A 16,578-nucleotide genomic window follows, 5' to 3' on the forward strand; every position below is an offset into this window, starting at 1 on the left:
GTTCTGAAAAAAGAAGATTCTGTGGACGACTTTTACTACCTGCTGCACATGTTTTGTTTGATTTGTTCTTGGGCAACATATGATGCGGCTGGTGCTGCGCCTGGCTACAGGTTCCCCTTCTCACAACCAAAAGATGATCTGCCTGATGTACCCATCCAATCCATAACAACAACGACAGACGACAAAAACCAACCCCGTCAACATTCCAGCTAATCCAATGTGTTTTGTGCAGGTTTTTATGTTTTTCGAAAAAGAGAAAGGAAGGTAGACAGGGAGGGAGTTGAAGAGCAACAGCAAGTGAGTGGCATTTCAAGTGCACTTTTTAAAAAGGGAATAAATATGAAAAATTCCCACACTTGTAGTGATTGAATGCAGTTTTTATTGCAAATGAATCTGACTACTGTTTTGCTGGCTGTTTTAAATCGGGGTAGCTCTCCAAACATGATCATCAGGACAATACCAAAGAGTCCGTCGTGATGTCTTTGTCTTTTGTGCAAGATTTTCAAGATCACAGCTTCTTTTGTATTCGCTGAAGAAAACACACACAACACACATTTCATATGAAATATGTTCAAGTGCCCATGTACATACATGGGAAGCATAAGCATCTGTTTCTGGGCGTTTAAGGAGTTGAGATGTGTTAGGAAATGAATTTAATATTCTGCAGTAGCAGCAGGAAAACAAAACATTCCTTAGAAAATATTCGAAAATTATTATCTAGTTGCAACATATGTTTCATGTGCATAAAAATTGATTAGATTTCGAAATATTCTCATTGGAAGCTGAGACATGTGTTTTGCAAGTGCATGGGAACATTTTAAGCAGGTGGAATATGTATGATTTTTTTTCTTACATTGAAATATTGGTGGAGCAGGGGGAGGAAATTTTGTTTTAATGAAACTATAATAGATATTCTATGAGAAGATAACTTGATCTTCAATAAAAAAATTCAATGAAAAATAATTTTTTGAAAAATATTTTTACAATGAAATATTTTTACAATAATCGTGCATTTATTAAAAAAATAACTTTTCAATAATCGTAAAATGAAAAAAAATTAATATTAGCGGATTTTTTCAAAAAAAAATATATTTTTTCAACAAACTTGGATTATATAAAAAATATTTTTTTTTTAAAAAATGTGGATTTAAGAAAAATATTATTTTCAAAAATGTGGATTTTTTAAAATATATTTATTCAACAAACTTTCATTTTTTTAAAATATTTTTTCAACAAACGTGGATTTTTTAAAAAATATTTTTTCAGCAAACGTGGATTTTTTAAAAAAATATTTTTTCAACAAACGTGGATTTTTTAAAAAATATTTTTTCAGCAAACGTGGATTTTTTAAAAAAATATTTTTTCAACAAACGTGGATTTTTTAAAAAATATTTTTTCAACAAACGTGGATTTTTTAAAAAATATTTTTTCAACAAACGTGGATTTTTTAAAAAATATTTTTTCAACAAACGTGGATTTTTTAAAAAATATTTTTTTAACAAACGTGAATTGTTTAAAAAAAATATTTTTTCAACAAACGTGGATTTTTTAAAAAATATTTCTTCAACAAACGTGAATTGTTTAAAAAAAAATATTTTTTCAACAAACGTTTTTTTTTTCAAAAATATTTATTTCAAAAATCTTGGATTTTTTAATAAATATTTATTTCAAAAATCTTGGAGTTTTTAAAAAATATTTATTTCAAAAATCTTGGATTTTTTAAAAAATATTTTTTTCAATAATCGTGAATATTTTTTAATAATCGTGGATTTTTTAAAAAATATTTTTTCAACAAAAGTAGATTTTTTAAAAAATACTTTTCAACAAACGTGGATTTTTTATAAAATAATTTTTCAACAAAACTGGATTTTTTAAAAAATATTTTTTCAACAAACGTGGATTTTTTAAAAAATATTTTTTTAACAAACGTGAATTGTTTAAAAAAAATATTTTTTCAACAAACGTGGATTTTTTAAAAAATATTTCTTCAACAAACGTGAATTGTTTAAAAAAAAATATTTTTTCAACAAACGTTTTTTTTTTTCAAAAATATTTATTTCAAAAATCTTGGATTTTTTAAAAAATATTTATTTCAAAAATCTTGGAGTTTTTAAAAAATATTTATTTCAAAAATCTTGGATTTTTTAAAAAATATTTTTTTCAATAATCGTGAATATTTTTTAATAATCGTGGATTTTTTAAAAAATATTTTTTCAACAAAAGTAGATTTTTTAAAAAATACTTTTCAACAAACGTGGATTTTTTATAAAATAATTTTTCAACAAAACTAGATTTTTTAAAAAATATTTTTTCAACAAAACTGGATTTTTTAAAAAAAATATTTCTACAATAATCGCGCATTTAAAAAAACAAAATTTGGATTTTTTTAAAAATATTTTTTCAATAATCGTGGATTTTTTTAAAATTACTTTTTCAATAATCCTGGATTTTTTAAAAAATATTTTTTTAATAATCGTGGATTTTTTAAAAAATATTTTTTCAATAATCGTGGATTTTTTAAAAAATATTTTTTCAATAATCGTGGATTTTTTTAAAAATATTTTTAAAATTTAGATTTTTAAACATTTTTTTTTATTTTTTAAAAAATATATTTAAAATTTTTTTTTTTTATTTTTTAAAAAATATATTTAAAAAAAATATTTTTTTTATTTTTTAAAAAATATATTTAAAAAAAAATATTTTTAAAAAATGTTTTTTCAATAATGGTGGATTTTTTTTTAAAGATAGTGGATATAAAAAAATCGTGGATTAAAAAAAAATCTTCTTATTTTTAAAAATAATTTTTTATTAATCATGGATTTTTTAATGATATTTTTTTAAACTATTTTTTTATAATCATGGATTTTTTAAAAAATTATTACTTTAATTAATCGTGGATTTATAAAAAAATCATTTTCAATATTTTTTCAATAACTGTGAATTTTTTAACAATATTTTTCAATAATCGTCATTTTTTAAACAAACATTTCAATAATCGTGGATTTTTAAAAAATATTTTCTCAATAATTTTTTCAACAAATATGGATTTTTTTAATAATCCTAAATTTTTTTTAAAAGAAAAATATTTTCAATAATTGTGGATTCTTAAAATAATAATTTGCACCGTAGTTTTTAAAAAATATAAAAAGATCACCTGATCTTCTATAGGAAGATCACCTGATCTTCTATAGGAAGATCACCTGATCTTCTATGAGAAGATTACCTGATCTTCTATAAGAAGATCACCTGATCTTCTATAAGAAGATCACCTGATATTCTATGAGATGATCACTTAATCTTCTATGAGAAGATCACTTGGTATTCTATAAGAAGATCACCTGATCTTCTATAAATAGATCGCCTGATCTTGTATGAGAAGACCATCTGATCTTGTATGAGAAGATCATCTGATCTTTTATGAGAAGATCACCTGATCTTCTATGAGAAGATCACTGGATCTTCTATAAGAAGATTACCTGATCTCTTATAAGAAGATCACCTGATCTTCTATAAGAAGATCACCTGATATTCTATGAGATGATCACTTAATCTTCTATGAGAAGATCACTTGGTCTTCTATAAGAAGATCACCTGATCTTCTATAAGAAGATCGCCTGATCTTGTATGAGAAGACCATCTGATCTTGTATGAGAAGATCATCTGATCTTTTATGAGAAGATCACCTGATCTTCTATAAGAAGATCACCTGATCTTCTGTAAGAATATCGCCTGATCTTCTGTAAGACTATCACCTGATCTTCTATGAGAAGATCACTGGATCTTCTATAAGAAGATTACCTGATCTCTTATAAGAAGATCACCTGATCTCTTATAAGAAGATCACCTGATCTTCTATAAGAAGATCACCTGATATTCTATGAGATGATCACTTAATCTTCTATGAGAATATCACTTGGTCTTCTATAAGAAGATCACCTGATCTTCTATAAGAAGATCGCCTGATCTTGTATGAGAAGACCATCTGATCTTGTATGAGAAGATCATCTGATCTTTTATGAGAAGATCACCTGATCTTCTATAAGAAGATCACCTCGATCTTCTATAAGAAAATCACCTGATCTTCTATAAGAAGATCACTTGATCTTCTATAGGAAGGTCACTTGATCTTCTATAAGAAGATCACCTAATCATCTATGAGAAGATCACTTGGGCTTCTATGAGAAGATCACTTGATCTTCTAATAGAATATTACTTGATCTTCTATGAGAAGATCACTTGATCTTCTAAGAGAATATTACTTGATCTTCTATGCGAAGATCACTTGATATTCTTTGAGAAGATCACTTGATCTTCTATGAGAAAATCAATTAGTCTTCTATGAGAAGATCTTTTGGTCTTCTATGAGAAGATCATTTGGTCTTCTATGAGAAGATTACTTGATCTTCTATGTTATCTTCTCACATGATCTACTATAAAAAGATCACTTGATCTTCTATAAAAATATCACTTGAACTTCTATAAGAAGATCACTTGATCTTCTATGAGAAGATTACTTGATCTTCTATGAGAAGATAACTTGATCTTCTATGAGAAGATCACTTGATCTTCTAAGAGAATATTACTTGATCTTCTATGAGAAGATCACTTGATCTTCTAAGAGAATATTACTTGATCTTCTATTCGAAGATCACTTGATCTTCTATGCGAAGATCACTTGATATTCCGTGAGAATATCACCTGATCTCCTATGATAAGATCAATAGATTCCTATAAGAAAAACAAATATTTTCTCATGGAAGGTAGGTTGGTCTTCAAAATAAAATATCGGTTGGTCTTCTCGTAGAAGGCTATGGGATCTTCTTATAAAATACAAAGAGCAAGGGATCTTTTTTTTAAATACAAGATCAAGTGATATTCCTATAGAAGATCAAGTGCTCATTTTAAAGAAGATCAAGCGACCTTCTCATCGAAAATCAAGTGATCTTCTCATAGAAGATGGAGTGATCTTCTCATAGATCAAGTGGAATTCTCAAAGACGTTTTTGTGATCTTATCTTACAGGATCAATTGATATTCTCAGAGAAAATTAAGTGATCTTCTCTTAGAAGACCAAGTGATCTTCTCCTGGAAGATCAGGTGATCTTCTCCTAGAAGATCGTGTGATTTTCTCATAAAAGATGAATTGATATTCTCATAGAAGATCAAGTGCTCTCCTCATAGAAGATCGGTTGATCTTCGCATATAAGTTCAACTGAACTTCTCATAGAAAATCACCTGAACTTCTTATAGAAGATCACCTGATCTTCTTATAGAAAATCAACTACATCATAGATGATGTAGTAATCTTCTTATAGAGGATGTAGTAATCTTCTTATAGAAGATGTAGTAATCTTCTTACAGAAGATCAAGTGATCTTCTATAAGAAGATCAGGTGATCATCTCATAGAAAATCAAGTAATCAAGAGGCCCTTTACTCTTCAAATTGAAGAGTTTTTAAGTCTTCTAAAAAAGTCAACCTTTTGGTCTTCTCTAAATTGTTAAATAAAATGTTCGTTCAATCTCTACATGTTCCAAAAATCAATAGGTTTATAAAAAAATATTTAAATGAAGCTGTCTTCACATTGGTAACTGTTTTCCATGATTGGGTCTATAACACGCATAAGTTTTCTAAATGAACTAAATGAGCTTAACTGCATTTGTGTTTTGTTTCAAGCTTACAACAAATGATGGGAACTGTTATAACAAAAAGCAGAACAACAACAAATGCTAGCCATCATTAACTTCATATTAGGCACATACAGGTGTACCAAAAAGCCATAGAAACGGAAATTTGAAAAAGTCAAGTTCAAAAGATGATTTAAAATTAAAATAAATTTTATTTGTATACAAAACATAACATTTGGAAACTAATTAAGCAGTTATTTACTAAAAATAAAAATATCAACTTACCTTGTAAAAATTTCTCGAGTTTTTTCGATGTTGAAAAAAAAATATTGGAAAAATATTTTCTGCTAGGGGATATGCGTTGTAATATGTCTGTTTTCAATATTTTCTCTTAAAATGAAAGTAATCCAATTATGCGAAATCCTGTTTATATAACTTTTTGTAACAGTTTTTCTGTTTTGTGGTTTTGTAACTTTTGTGTTTTGTTTGTTTTAAACTCTTGGTTTTTGCACGTTGTTCATGATGGTGATGATGATGATTTAAGAGCCGTTGAATTGTTTGAACATTAGTTTTAATTACACCCTATGCTGATGATAATGGTGTTGCTAGGCTTATATACATATCTGCGTGTATTTTGTGGAAACACATGTTTTTGTTTCTGTTTTTGGTTATTAATTAACTACAACATTTTATTACACAAAAATTCATGTAATAATATATACTTTTTCTGGTATTTGTTTTAATAATTTTTTCGTTCGTTGTTTTTCTCTTTTGTTTATTAACGCAAGAAAAAACAAGGCCGTTTCTGTTGCAAAATTGTTTAACTTCTTTGGATATAAATTTTCTTGTGTGTTTTGTTACTTTTTTCACTACTTTGGAATGTTATTGATTTTTCACGGTTTTAAAGTTTTGTTGTTGCTGTTGCTGTTGCTTGTAAAACAAGTTTTTTATTGCATAGTATTTCCACTTGGGTTACGCAGTGCTTTAACGTTTTTTCTTTCATTTAAGAAGACACGCATGCTCAAACGATTTGTCTTGTTGCAAGTCCATTACCCAGGTGTGTTATTGGCTTTGATTTTGTTTTTTCATTTAGTTCTTCGTTTACTGCAATTTGTTGTTGTTTCTCTTAAGTTTAAGTTTTCCGTTCGTCAATTTGCTGTCAATGTTTCGAAGATGTTTTTTTTTTTTGTAATTGGCTTGCAGCATAAAACGTCAATTGACAATTTGATGGGGGGATTTTAGTCATGCGTGACGTAGTTGTTGCTGTTGTTGTAATTGTTGTCGTTGAGGTTGATTGTCAGCGGAGATGATGATGATGTTATTGACAGTCAGGCAGATGTTGTTGTTTTGCAAATTTATTTAAAAAGTAATTTTTTATATATTTTGTAAGAAACGATATTTTTAAGATATTTTTTTTTTACAATTCTGTAAGAAATTTTGATAAAAAATTAATTTGGATTATTTAGAGATGTTGGTTTTTATTCATTTTAAAATCAAAAATTTATTGCCTGTTTCACTAAGACGATTCGAATACGAATTCGTTCGAACGACTACCAAACTTCTGGTATTTTTGAAAAATATTTGAATTGTTTTATTTTCAATCAAACATTTCCTACAACAACATGAATTTGGTAGTAAATCGAACGAATTTGAATTCGAATCGTCTTGGAGAAACAGGCCATTAGAAAAATATATATATAAAAAATTAATTAAGAAGAATTTTAATAAAAAAAATTAATTTAGGATATTCGGACGTTTTTTTTATTAATTTTTAAATCTAAATTTATTAAAGAATAAGACAAACAGGTATGGTTCATGTCAAGCCACCTCCAAGGGTATCGTCTCAGATGATTTATTTATTGTCTAATTTTGGTGGTTTGTGTTCTTCTACCTGAAGAAAATGATCACAAGATCGTATCAAAACTTCTTATTAAAATCATCAATGCATTAAAATAAGCAAAAACGGCAATAAGAAAAATTTTGAAATTAAAAAAATATTTCAAATGTTGTATCGCTAAATTATGGCCAAGTATATTTTTTATTTTTTTTTTCACAAATTATACAGTACTTTTTCGCTTACCTACACATTCAATAAATTTTGAAAAATCTGTGCAGACAGACTAAGGTGGAGAATTAATTTGTAATTTCTTTATTACAAAAATAGTACCTCTCACAAATCTTCAATATATTTGACCTAAATTTGCTTGTTTTTCCAATGGCAGAAACATTTTATTTGGCAGCTAAAGACAATTTACAGCCTAAAATAATGCAGGTAAACCAAAAATACTAAAGCTTAATTAAATAGCATAGAATTATTTTGGCACAGAAAATCTGTATAAGTATGACAAAAATCAATCAATCTTCAATATATTTCATCTTACATTTTGTTCAGATAACTATGTGCAGGTATCCTAAAAATCATGACCGAAAATATTGTAGTGCTTTCAAACTTAAATACAAATTCCGTAAACTTAACGTGGATTTTATCATAAAATTTGGCAATTTGGAACAAAAATCTTGGAGATAAGTTGTAGAAAAGGCCATACCAAAGTGTCGATCGCCATATATCCCAAAATCTGCCGACATTTGCAACAATAAAGAGAACAAAAAGCACCCATACGTTTCTCTTAAAATAATTTCAATTCCTCTCTTTGCTCTCTTAAACCCTAGAGAACTATTTTAATAACTAAGGGCTTTCACTCAAGAGCATGCTTATCAATTTCTGATAAAACAACTCCAAAGAGATGTTTAGGTTGCTATTTATTGTATGCAAATCTAATTTACTAAAGCTTGTAATTCTCATTAACTTGAGTTGACATCTTCAAATATTAAAAATTTTAATAAAATGTAGGGTTTTTCTAGGACCAATTGAAATCTAATTCGATCGATTGGAAACAAACAGAATAAAATATTTTTCAAAAAATATAAAAAATTTAATTCCGAATCAAAATATGTTTAAATTTATATAAAAACAAGCTCTAAAAATTAAAAAAAGTTTTAGATTCTGTAGATTCTGGAACAGAGTATATGCACGGTGCTCTTGAATCAAATTTAAATGGAAGGTGCTTACACCTGGGAAGTTTTTGCGGATTCTGAAACTACAATGTTCATAGATGAGAAAAATAAAAAAACAAAAAAAAAATAGTCGGAGCGCTTTTTAAATAAATCGCGATTCAAGTTGACATTTTTAGGGGTTGTTTAGGTTTTTGCGATTTTGCTTGGAAACTGCAAGTCCTATCAAAATGGGAATAGAGAAAATGTTGTAGCTATCAAAATTCTCTACAAGATTGACCTTTACGGTATTTTCGTAGGTTTTACCATTTTTGAGATATTGAAGTTCAAATTGGGACAGTGCACTGACACTATCGCCCCCTTATAAAACAATGTCATGAAGGGTGCACCTTAACTAACTTGTAATGAAAACCGCTTACACAGGGGAAGTTTTTGTGAATTCTGAAACAGCAATGTTCATACATAGATGAGAAAAATCCAAAAACAAGAAAAAAATCGCTGTAGGAATTTTTAAATAAATCGCGGTCAAAATTCACATTTTTAGGTGTTTTTTTAGGTTTTCACGATTTTGCTTGGAAACCGCAAGTCCAATTGAAATGAAGCTAAAGAAAATGTTGTAGCTGTGAAAATTCTCTACAGGATTGACGTTTATGATTTATTCTCAGGCTGTACCATTTTTGAGATAAAGAAGCTCAGTTTACATATTTAGGTTTTTTTTTTGTTAGGGTTTCGCGATTTTGCTTGAAAACGGCAAGTCTTATCGGCATGGGGCCTGAGAAAATCTTATAGCTGTGAAAATTCTCTACAAGACTGGCTTATGTATTTTTTCCTAGGTTGTACCATTTTTAGATATACATATAAGTTGAGGTTGGGAAATTGTAGTCATGACATTGTTTTATAAGGAGACGATACAGAATTGAATTGAATTTGAATTCATCTATATCTCAAAAGTTGTAAAACCTACGAAAATATCATTAAGGTCAATCTTGTAGAGAATTTTGATAGCTACAACATTTTCTTTATTCCCTTTTTGATAGGACTTGCAGTTTCCAAGCAAAATCGCAAAAACCTAAACAACCCCTAAAAATGTCGACTTGAATCGCGATTTATTGAAAAAGCGCTCCGGTGATTTTTTTTGTTTTTTTTTTTATTCTTCTCATCTATGAACATTGTAGTTTCAGAATCCGCAAAAACTTTCCAAATGTAAGCACCTTCCATTTAAAATTGATTCAAGAGCACCGTGTATGCTGTTTAACATGTATTTCTTTCGATAGCATTTTGTGACAATTTATGATTTAAAAATGAATAAAAACTCTATAAATATTATAATATAAAAAATTAGTGCATTGTCTTCTCAGTCCTTTTATAATTTTGGTTCTTTTTTTATTTTATTATAATATTATTTTTTATTTTCTATTGTTTATAATATGCCATTTCTATTTTATATATTTCAAAATAAATATTTTGTATATTTCAAGTTTTTTTTTATTTTTGTAAATTATTTTGTTCTTTAGTTTTTGTTTATTATTGTTATAAACATTTATTAGTTGTTATTTAATTTTATTCAATTTAACGTTATTTTATTTTGAAAACATATATCAACGGGTTTTGCATTTTTTTTTAATTTCGAATCTTTACATAATTTTATGCAAATGTTTTTTTTATATTTTTACGTATGTATTCCTAACATACATTCTTTTATATTGAATATTTTATATGCTTTTAAACATTTTTAAATTGTTTCTTAATTTATTTCTTAATTTGGGGCTTTGTTTTTGTTTATAAAAATAGTTTTTTTGTTTTTTTAATACTTAATTTTTTTAGTTATTTATTTTTGCCAAATATTTTAGTTATTTTCACATTTCATTATTTTCTATTTTTTTTTTGATATACACTTGTTATGTATTCTAAATGTACAGTCTTTCTATTCGAATATTTTAATTTTTTATTTGGAAAACTTTTTAATTGTTTAGTATTTTGTTTTATTTCTTAAATAGTTATTTTTGTTATCAACGTAATTTTTATAATAATATTCATTTCATTTTTTTAACAAACTATTTTTATGCATTCCAAATGTGCATTCATTTTATTTCAATGTTTTAATTATTTTATTATTTTTTCAGCAATTAGTTTTTAGCTCTTTTCTCGAATTTTTTTCGAATTTTTATTATTTAACAATATTTATTATCCATTTTTTTGGCATGCATTTTATTTAAACATGTTTAAAGACTTTTTTGGTAATACAAAGATCATTATTTATGTATTTTTTATGTATTTTTTATTATTATGTATTTTTGCTAAGTTAAATTTTTCTTCATTTCTAAAAACACTCTGTATTCCACTCTTTATTTTCAATATTTTAAAGTTTTTTGCAATGTTTTTTGTTTAATTTTGGATTTTTATTTATCTTTTCACTTTAAACAGTATCAAATAAGTATCTTTACACTTCAATTTTTTAGACGTTAAAAAGTGTTGTATTGGTATGTTATTTTTCCATTTTCATTCATATGTTTTATTTTGACAAAAAACTATTGTTATCAAATTATTTAATTTTTGTAATTTTTTGATCATTTATCACTCAGTTTTTTATATTATTTAATTTTTTATTTTATTATACAGTCTTTTTTATTGTTATTTCATTTAATTTTTGTTAATTTTTTATTATTTTATCACTCTATTTTTGTATAGTAACAATTAATATTCCATTAAAATAAAATCATTTGCATTTGCAAGCATAAAACTTTATTTACATTTTCCAATATAATCGATTTATGTGTATTTTATACACAACATATTTTACACAATTGTTTGTTTTTCTTTCGGTGTAATTTTTATACGGCTACGATAATTTTTCGTTTTATCCGCAAATTATAAACCGTCTCGTAAATCCATCAGTAAGTAACTAACTTCAAGTATGCTAAAACAGATCCATACAAAGGCCTTAGCCAGCCGCTAGATATCATCACAAAAAAACACTGAGAAAGAGAGCGAACTCCATCCACAAACATTTCTTACATGATAAACAACAACAAAAATTACTCAAAACAAACAAAAAACACTCAAAAAATAGAGACTAGCAACATATCATTTCTGGCCACAATGTATCTCAACAATACCAACAACAACAAAAATTTGAAATGTATCTCATTACAGTATCTGAACATTGACATAACAACAGGCACACTAGTATGAGTATCTCAACATTAGCATAACAACAGATACTCATAGTATCTCAACATTACCCGAAGCAAAGCCAATCCACTCACTCAGCAACATAGTATCTGAACACTAACAACAGATGTTTGTATTGGAAGAACCAAGCACCGGCATTTTTTCACAAAGCAAAGGAATGCAACAGAACTACAACAATAAACATAACAACAAACATTTACACTCAAACTAAACATCTGTTGTTTAAATTACTCAATTCTCTTTTTTTTGCTATACCAGAAAAAAACTCTCAAAATCTTGCAAGACCACATTCTTTCCGGCTCTCTGTTTGGTTTTTTATTTTACTAAAAATGAGTAATAAAATTTATAACTTGTTTTTTTATTTTTTCAGAACCCCTCTCTCAATTTCCATCTCTTAAAAATTGTATCTCACACTCGGAGGCCATGTAACGCACATATTATTGTCATTATTTTTAGCAATCATAACATATGCTGACGTTGAATATAGTATTGCCTGCCGCCCATTACAAAGACAGACAGTCAGTCAGCAAGCCAGGCTTTCCTGTTCATTGACCGTTTAAGTGTATGGTAAAGCTCTACTCCAACTCACAACAAATCGTTAGACATAAAATATTTGCTAATAACGGTATTTTAGATACAGACTTAATGTGGATCTATGGGAAGTCTTCTAGAAAGAAGGCAAGAATTGAAATAGCAAGAAGGGCAAAGGATTTTTAAAGAATATTTTTTCACCAAACAAAAGGCCCACAAACGTGGATTTTTTAAAGAATATTTTTTCATCAAACAAAAGGCCCACAAACGTGGATTTTTTAAAGAATATTTTTTCATCAAACAAAAGGCCCACAAACGTGGATTTTTTAAAGAATATTTTTTCTTCAAACAAAAGGCCCACAAACGTGGATTTTTTAAAGAATATTTTTTCATCAAACAAAAGGCCCACAAACGTGGATTTTTTAAAGAATATTTTTTCATCAAACAAAAGGCCCACAAACGTGGATTTTTTAAAGAATATTTTTTCATCAAACAAAAGATCCACAAACGTGGATTTTTTAAAGAATATTTTTTCATCAAACAAAAGGCCCACAAACGTGGATTTTTTAAAGAATATTTTTTCATCAAACAAAAGGCCCACAAACGTGGATTTTTTAAAGAATATTTTTTCATCAAACAAAAGGCCCACAAACGTGGATTTTTTACAGAATATTTTTTCATCAAACAAAAGGCCCACAAACGTGGATTTTTTAAAGAATATTTTTTCATCAAACAAAAGGCCCACAAACGTGGATTTTTTAAAGAATATTTTTTCATCAAACAAAAGGCGCGCAAACGTGGATTTTTTAAAGAATATTTTTTCATTTAACAAAAGGCCCGCAAACGTGGATTTTTTAAAGAACATTTTTCATTTAACAAAAGAACCACAAACGTGGATTTTTTAAAGAATATTTTTTCATTTAACAAAAGGCCCGCAAACGTGGATTTTTTAAAGAACATTTTTCATTTAACAAAAGAACCACAAACGTGGATTTTTTAAAGAATATTTTTTCATTAAACAAAAGGCCCACAAACGTGGATTTTTTAAAGAATATTTTTTCATCAAACAAAAGGCCCGCAAACGTGGATTTTTTAAAGAACATTTTTCATTTATTAAAAGAACCACAAACGTGGATTTTTTAAAGAATATTTTTTCATTTAACAAAAGGCCCGCAAACGTGGATTTTTTAAAGAACATTTTTCATTTAACAAAAGAACCACAAACGTGGATTTTTTAAAGAATATTTTTTCATTAAACAAAAGGCCCACAAACGTGGATTTTTTAAAGAATATTTTTTCATCAAACAAAAGGCCCGCAAACGTGGATTTTTTAAAGAATATTTTTTCATCAAACAAAAGGCCCGCAAACGTGGATTTTTTAAAGAATATTTTTTCATCAAACAAAAGGCCCACAAACGTGGATTTTTTAAAGAATATTTTTTCATCAAACAAAAGGCCCACAAACGTGGATTTTTTAAAGAATATTTTTTCATCAAACAAAAGGCCCACAAACGTGGATTTTTTAAAGAATATTTTTTCATCAAACAAAAGGCCCACAAACGTGGATTTTTTAAAGAATATTTTTTCATCAAACAAAAGGCCCACAAACGTGGATTTTTTAAAGAATATTTTTTCATCTAACAAAATACCCACAAACGTGGATTTTTTAAAGAATATTTTTTCATCTAACAAAATACCCACAAACGTGGATTTTTTAAAGAATATTTTTTCATCTAACAAAATACCCACAAACGTGGATTTTTTAAAGAATATTTTTTCATCTAACAAAATACCCACAAACGTGGATTTTTTAAAGAATATTTTTTCATCTAACAAAATACCCACAAACGTGGATTTTTTAAAGAATATTTTTTCATCTAACAAAATACCCACAAACGTGGATTTTTTAAAGAATATTTTTTCATCTAACAAAATACCCACAAACGTGGATTTTTTAAAGAATATTTTTTCATCTAACAAAATACCCACAAACGTGGATTTTTTAAAGAATATTTTTTCATCTAACAAAATACCCACAAACGTGGATTTTTTAAAGAATATTTTTTCATCAAACAAAACAACCACAAACGTGGATTTTTTAAAGAATATTTTTTCATCAAACAAAACAACCACAAACGTGGATTTTTTAAAGAATATTTTTTCATCAAACAAAACAACCACAAACGTGGATTTTTTAAAGAATATTTTTTCGTCAAAAAAAAGACCCACTAACGTGAATTTGTTAAAGAATATTTTTCCATCTAACAAAAGACCCACAAACGTGGATTTTTTAAAGAATATTTTTTCATCCAACAACAGACCCACTAACGTGAATTTGTTAAAGAATATTTTTCCATCTAACAAAAGACCCACAAACGTGGATTTTTTAAAGAATATTTTTTCGTCAAACAAAAGACCCACTAACGTGAATTTGTTAAAGAATATTTTTCCATCTAACAAAAGACCCACAAACGTGGATTTTTCAAAGAATATTTTTTCATCAAACAAAAGGCCCACAAACGTGGATTTTTTAAATAATTTTTTTTTCATCAAACAAAAGGCCCACAAAGTTGGATTTTTTAAAGAATATTTTTTCATTTAACAAAAGACCCACAAACGTGGATTTTTTAAATAATTTTTTTTTCATCAAACAAAACAACCACAAACGTGGATTTTTTAAAGAATATTTTTTCATCAAACAAAACAACCACAAACGTGGATTTTTTAAAGAATATTTTTTCATCAAACAAAACAACCACAAACGTGGATTTTTTAAAGAATATTTTTTCATCAAACAAAACCACCACAAACGTGGATTTTTTAAAGAATATTTTTTCATCAAACAAAACAACCACAAACGTGGATTTTTTAAAGAATATTTTTTCATCAAACAAAACCACCACAAACGTGGATTTTTTAAAGAATATTTTTTCATCAAACAAAACAACCACAAACGCGGATTTTTTAAAGAATATTTTTTCATCAAACAAAACAACCACAAACGTGGATTTTTTAAAGAATATTTTTTCATCAAACAAAACAACCACAAACGTGGATTTTTTAAAGAATATTTTTTCATCAAACAAAACAACCACAAACGTGGATTTTTTAAAGAATATTTTTTCATCAAACAAAACAACCACAAACGTGGATTTTTTAAAGAATATTTTTTCATCAAACAAAACAACCACAAACGTGGATTTTTTAAAGAATATTTTTTCATCAAACAAAACAACCACAAACGTGGATTTTTTAAAGAATATTTTTTCATCAAACAAAACAACCACAAACGTGGATTTTTTTAAAGAATATTTTTTCATCAAACAAAACAACCACAAACGTGGATTTTTTAAAGAATATTTTTTCATCTAACAAAAGCCCCTCAAACGTGGATTTTTTAAAGAATACTTTTTCATCAAACAAAAGGCCCACAAACGTGGATTTTTTAAAGAATATTTTTTCATCAAACAAAAGGCCCACAAACGTGGATTTTTTAAAGAATATTTTTTCATCAAACAAAAGGCCCACAAACGTGGATTTTTTAAAGAATATTTTTTCATCAAACAAAAGGCCCACAAACGTGGATTTTTTAAAGAATATTTTTTCATCAAACAAAAGGCCCACAAACGTGGATTTTTTAAAGAATATTTTTTCATCAAACAAAAGGCCCACAAACGTGGATTTTTTAAAGAATATTTTTTCATCAAACAAAAGGCCCACAAACGTGGATTTTTTAAAGAATATTTTTTCATCAAACAAAAGGCCCACAAACGTGGATTTTTTAAAGAATATTTTTTCATCAAACAAAAGACACACAAACGTGGATTTTTTAAAGAATATTTTTTCATCAAACAAAAGACACACAAACGTGGATTTTTTAAAGAATATTTTTTCATCAAACAAAAGGCCCACAAACGTGGATTTTTTAAAGAATATTTTTTCATCAAACAAAAGGCCCACAAACGTGGATTTTTTAAAGAATATTTTTTCATCAAACAAAAGACACACAAACTTGGATTTTTTAAAGAATATTTTTTCATCAAACAAAAGGCCCACAAACGTGGATTTTTTAAAGAATATTTTTTCATCAAACAAAGGGCCCACAAACGTGGATTTTTTAAAGAATATTTTTTCATCAAACAAAAGGCCCACAAACGTGGATTTTTTAAAGAATATTTTTTCATCAAACAAAAGGCCCACAAACGTGGATTTTTTAAAG

At 27.2% G+C, this 16,578-nt stretch overlaps 1 protein-coding gene and 1 long non-coding RNA gene across 2 annotated transcripts in view; one reads left to right on the forward strand and one right to left on the reverse strand.

The window, feature by feature from the left end:
* Nucleotides 1–11,552, reverse strand: part of rau (RA domain-containing protein rau) — a 79,353-nt gene extending 67,801 nt beyond the window's left edge. Inside the window, exons 1-2 of the mRNA XM_073967544.1 lie at nt 11,387–11,552; nt 5,910–7,049 (exon numbers count right to left, since the gene is read on the reverse strand). The gene's annotated coding sequence lies outside the window, so the exon portion shown is untranslated. The remainder of the gene's footprint in view (nt 1–5,909; nt 7,050–11,386) is intronic.
* Nucleotides 1–16,578, forward strand: part of LOC141393918 (uncharacterized) — a 242,695-nt gene that overhangs the window by 186,341 nt on the left and 39,776 nt on the right. The gene's annotated exons all lie outside the window — the stretch shown is intronic.

The sequence above is a fragment of the Musca autumnalis genome, unplaced genomic scaffold (assembly GCF_047663935.1).
Source record: "Musca autumnalis isolate F117 unplaced genomic scaffold, ASM4766393v1 scaffold_2, whole genome shotgun sequence".
NCBI classification, from domain to species: domain Eukaryota; kingdom Metazoa; phylum Arthropoda; class Insecta; order Diptera; family Muscidae; genus Musca; species Musca autumnalis.